We start from the raw sequence: 6,000 nt of genomic DNA on the forward strand, positions 1-6,000 counted from the left end.
GGTCTTACCATGTTACCCAGGCTGGTTTACTGAATCTTTTAAGCTCACCGTTGAGACCTACTACTCAGAAAAAATATATATTTCTTTCAAAATACTATTGCTCATTGACAATGCACTTAGTCACCAAGAACTCTGATGGAGATGTAGAAGGAAATTAATGGGTTTTTTTTTATGCCTGCTAACACAACATCCATTCTGCAGCCTATGGATCAAGGAGTAATTTTGACTCAAGTCTTAAATATTTAAGAAATACATTTCATAAGGTTATAGCTGTCATAGCTGATTCTCTAATGGATCTGGACAAAGTAAATTGAAAACTTTATGGAAAGGAGTCACCATTCTAGATGCCATTAAGAATATTTATTATTCATGAGAGGAGGTAAAAATATCAATATTCACAAGAGTTTGGAAGAAGTTGAATGCAACTCATGGATGACTTTAAGGGGTTCAAGACTTCAGTGGAGAAAGTAACTGCTGATGTGGTAGACATAGCAAGACAATTCAAATTAGAAGTGGAGCCTGAAGATGTGACTGAATTGCTGCAACCTCATGATAAAATTTGAATAGATGAGAAGTTCCTTATTGTGGATAAGCAAAGAAAGTGCTTTCTTTTTTTATTATTTGTTATTTTTGTAGAGATGGGATCTTGTTATTTTTCCCAGGCTGGTCTCAAACTTCTGGCCTCAAGCAATTCTCCCACTCAGCCTCCCAAAGTGCTGGAATTACAGGTGTGAGCCACTGTGCCCAGCCCAGAAAATGCTTTCTTGAGATGCAGTCTACTACTGGTGAACATGCTGTGAACATTGTTGAAATAACAACAGAGGATTTGGAATAGTACATAAACTTAGGTGACAAAGCAGTGGCAAAGTTTGAGGGTGTTTAAAAAAAAGTTTAAGGAAATTGACTCCAATTTTGAAAGAAGTCCTACTCTGGGTAAAATGCTATCATACAGAATCTCAAGCTACAGAGAAATCTTTTGTGAATGAAGGAGTCAATTGACGCAGCAAACTTCATTGTTGTCTTATTTTAAGAAGTTGCCACAGCCACTCCAGCCTTCAGCATGACATGAGTACATCAGAGAAAAACTGCTTGAAAAATTAAAGCCTATAAGAACGATAAAGCAGCTGGAGGGAGAAAGTTTACCTTAAGAGTGCAACAGTTAGATTCACAGCTGACTCTCAACAGAAGTCACCAAACAATTCTCCAAGCCCAAAGCTCTAGACCCAGGAAGAGAGCCTTCAAAAATAAATGTAAAATAACTAATTATCATGCAAATTAAAAAACTAAGATAATTTGTTACTTTAGAAGAAGCCCTACTCTAAAGAAAAATACCAGAATGTTCTCTGGGGAAAAAAGTGATTTTAAATGAAAGGTCAGAGGTACAGGAGACATGAAGATCAATGAAGATTAAATATGTGGTAGGTCTCAATCAATATTGACTGTAGAAAACAAAAATAATGATGTTTTATAGGTTCTAATATAATTAAAATACATGAAAATACTAATACATAAGTTGAGAGGGGATTAAGTATTCTTACTAAACACCTTGCAGTTTGGGAAGAGAGTAAGATGTTCTGTGTTGGGGGTACTCAAGACCACCCCAAGCTTCATTATATGCTAGGAGGACTCACATTACTCAGTATATAGATGTATTCATGGCTATGATTTATTACAGCAACAAAATATGAAGCAAAATCCGCAAAGGGAAAAGGTACATAAGGTGAAGTCTGGAGGAAACAGGGTTCCAAAAGTCCTTTTCCAGTGGAATCACACAAGATGTGCTTAATTTCAGTGAATTGTGACACCTATAAAATGTTGTCTACCAGGGAAGCTCATTAAAGACTCAGTGCCCAAGGATTTTACTGGGGGATGGTCATGTAGTTGCCCTCTGCCTAGCACATACTGTAGCTCCAGGCTGTCAGGGAGCAGCAATTCAACATAAATCACATTGTTTGTATAGCAGTTTTAGTATAGTGAGGCACTCATCATTTCTGGAAATGGTGGGAACCCCCACCCCAAAATCCCAAGTTCCTAGATACCAGCCAGGGGCCAACCTTGCAAGCAGGTCTTTCTAAGGATGGCAGTCTCAGGCCTGCTACTTTAACTCTTTTTCTACATATGTGCCAGTTGATATCAGAACAACGAATCCATGTTGTAAATCTGGGGGCAACTACTAAAAGAACAATTTTCTTTTTTTGGGTGTGGGGAGGGGTTTGTTTGTTTTTGTTTTTTGTTTTGAGACGGAGTCACTCAGTCGCCCAGGCTGGAGTACAATGGCGTGATCTCAGCTCACTGCAACCTCCACCTCCCAGGTTCAAGCGATTCTGCCTCAGCCTCCCAAGTAGCTGAGACTACAGTCACGCGCCAACACGTCCATCTAATTTTTGTGTTTTTAGTAGAGACGGGGTTTCACCATGTTGGCCAGGATGGTCTCGATCTCTTGACCTTGTGATCCGCCCACCTTGGCCTCCCAAAGTGCTAGGATTACAGGCATGAGCCACTGCGCCCGGCCCCTAAAAGAACAATTTTCAAAAGCATGCAGAAAGTGAAGTTGGACCTTTACCTTACACCATATCGAAAAATCAACTAAAATGAATCAACAACTTAAACATAAGAGTTAAAATTATAAAACTCTTAGAAGAAAACGGTGGAAAACTTTTGCAGTATTGGATTTAGCACTGATTTGGATATGACAACAAAAGCATGGACAACAAAAGAAGATACATATATTAGACTTCATCAAAATCAAGAACTTGAACATCAAAGGACACTATCAAAAGAGTGAAAAGGCAGCCCATAGAATGAGAAAATATTTATAAATCATATATCTGATAAGGGGTTAATACCCAGAATAGGCTGGGGAGGGGGTGGCTCACGCCAGTAATCCCAACACTTTGGGAGGAAGGCAAATCACTTGAGGCCAGGAATTCAAAACCAGCCTGGGCAACATGGTGAAACCCCATCTCCACAAAAAATACGAAAATTAGCCGAGCATGATAGCACATACCTATAGTCCTAGCTACTCAGGAGGCTGAAGTGAAGGATCCCTTGAGCCTGGGAGGCAGAAGTTTCAGTGAGCTGAGATTACACCGCTGCACTCCAGTCTGGGTGATAGAGCAAGACTCTATCTCAAAAAAAAAAAAAAAAAAAAAAGGGCACACGGCACATAGACCAATGGAACAGAATAGAAAACTCAGAAAATAATGCACACTTGTAACAATCTGATCTTCAACGAAGTCAACAAAAACAAGCAATGGAGAAAGGACTCCCTATTCAATAAATGGTGCTGGGATAACTGGTTAGCCATATGCAGAAGACTGAAACTAGACCCCTTCCTTATACCATATACAAAAATCAACTCAACATGGATTAAAGACTTAAGTGTACAGCCTAAAACTTATAAAAACCCTTGAAGAAAACCTAAGAATTACCATTCTGGACAGTAGGACAATTACATTCTGGCCAAGATTTCATGATGAAGATGCCAAAAGCAATTACAACAAAAAAAATTGACAAATGGGACCTAATTAAACTAAAGAGCTTGTGCACAGCAAAAGAAACTATCAACAGAGTAAACAGATAACCCACAGAATATGAGAAAATATTTGCAAACTATGTATCTGACAAAGGTCTAATATCCAGAATCTGTAAGGAACTTAAATTAACAAGAAAAAAATAACCCCATTAAAAAATGGGTGAAGGACATAAACAGACATTTGTCTCAAAAGAATACATTCACATGGCCAACAAGCATATGAAAAAATGCTCAGTATCACTAATTATTGGAGAAATGCAAGTCAAAACCACAAGATACCATCTTATACCACCCAGAATGGCTATTACTAAATAAAGTCAAAAAATAACAGATGCTAACAAGGTTGTAGAGAAAAGGGAATGCCTATGCACTGTTGGTGGGAATGTAAATTAGTTCAGTCATTGTGGAAAGCAGTTTGGTGATTTCTCAAAGAACTTAAAACAGAACTACCATTCGGGCCAGCAATCCCATTGTTGAGTATATGCCCAAAGGAATGTAAATCATTGTACCATAAAGACACATGCATGTGCATATTTATCACAGCACTATTCACAATAGCAGAGACATGAAATCAACCTAAATGCCCATCCGTGGTAGACTGGATAAAGATAAGTGTATGTATACACCATGGAGTACTATGCAGCCATAAAAAAGAATGAGATGATGTGCTTTGCAGCAGTATGGATGGAGCTAGAGGCCGTTATCCTAAGCAAACTAATGCAGGAACAGAAAACCAAATACCGCGTGTTCTTACTTATAAATGGCAGCTAAACTTTGAGTACACATGGACAAAGAAGGGAACAGCAGACACTGCAGCCTACTTAACGTTAGACGGTAGGAGGAGGGTGAGGATCAAAACACTACCTATCTGGTACCATGCTTATTACCTGGATGATGAAATAATCTATACACTAAACCCCGCAACATGTAATTTATCTATATCGATATAACGAACCTGCACATATGCCCCTGAAACTAAAACAGAAGTTTAAAATAAAATATCTTATTTTTCTTTATTAAAATAAAATGAGAGGCATGTGAAAGAAATATTAGAGTTAAAATGATTGCTAGATACAAAGACATGACACAAAAATTAATTGCAATTCTCACTATCCATGATGTAAGAAAAATGAAATTTGTTAAAAGATATTCTAGTACCATTAGAAACAATCAAGTGTCTAGGAATGTACTTAACAAAAGATACTCAACAATCATTGTTGATTTCTCCTTTCTTTGATTCTAGAACTTCCTTGGAAAGTGTGTTTCCTCCTTCAGAGAATGTTCTACAGCACTTAGGAAAAAGTAGTAATAACAAGATGATGTAATTAAATAGGCTCTATAAATGGGCTAAGCTGTTAAAATATTCTACTTTATATCCCTCCTTTAAAATCTAGCAACAGTTGTCTATACAATATTAAGATCTTCTCTATATATTTAAAGTTAAAATATAATTTTAATAAGTCTTTAAATTTTTTTATTTCAATTTTGTTACTTAGAACATTAAGATGCATATTTGTGATCTAAAGAAATCGTCTTGTCCATTTTAAAAACCTTTATTAAGTCACTTTTAAAATGTATTGACCAAGAAGGAGGTTTGTTGTTACATCAATGTTTGTGAAATGATTTCCATACATAAAAAATGTAATTTACCTGAACTTTGTCTTAAGACTCTTACATTGGATTATAGAATAACAGATAAACAAACTGTATAGATACATTCAGTATCATACAACATTTTGGAATGTGTATGCTTTCAGGCTTCCAAGATAATTAAATTACTGTCATGATACATTTCATGCATTTTTATGACTTCAGTATAAAACATTCAGGTGTGTTAGCCTTCCCTGGGAAGGGTAAACTTGTATGTGCTTTGGTAAAGTACTTAAATTCCAATGTTCCCTATAGTGCTTGCATTCATTTTGTGAAAAGTTTTGTTGTATTGTTAGAACAATTTTCAAAGGCTAATTTTATGCCTTATCTGATAGAAATATAGAATAGATAGTTCTTTAATTGCTTACTTTTTAAAAGTAATATAATATTTAAGTTGCATTTTTATTAATAGTAAGATTAACATTTAAGTCTGCATTTTCTTTAAATGTCTGAAATGTTTATAGCATTCAATGTGTAGTTGGTTTTACTTGACTAAAAATTAGCCCTTTAACGTTTATATTTGATGTATTTATATTTAATAAAGGCATCTAATCTTTAGTACCACTGTGAATTTAATGCTTTCTTCAGGTTCAGTGGCATTTTCTTTTTTGTTTTTCCAGAATAACAAATATTCTTTATTTATTTTATTTATTTTAATTGCCAGATAGTAGTTGTACATATTCATGGGGCACGTAGTAATGTTTTCATATACATAATGCATTTTAATCAAATCAGAGTAGTTAGCATATTTATCATCTCAAACATTTATCATTTGTTTGTCTTGGGAACATTCAATATCCCACTTGTAGCTATGT

The 6,000-nt window shown here is 35.8% G+C and overlaps 1 protein-coding gene across 1 annotated transcript in view; it reads left to right on the forward strand.

Moving 5' to 3' along the window:
* The window catches only part of RBM44 (RNA binding motif protein 44), a 44,011-nt gene extending 38,266 nt beyond the window's left edge, over positions 1-5,745 (forward strand). Inside the window, exon 16 of the mRNA XM_055109265.1 lies at positions 4,779-5,745. The gene's annotated coding sequence lies outside the window, so the exon portion shown is untranslated. The remainder of the gene's footprint in view (positions 1-4,778) is intronic.
* The last annotated feature ends 255 nt before the right edge of the window (positions 5,746-6,000 follow it).

Source organism: Pan paniscus, chromosome 13, assembly GCF_029289425.2.
Source record: "Pan paniscus chromosome 13, NHGRI_mPanPan1-v2.0_pri, whole genome shotgun sequence".
Taxonomy (NCBI): domain Eukaryota; kingdom Metazoa; phylum Chordata; class Mammalia; order Primates; family Hominidae; genus Pan; species Pan paniscus.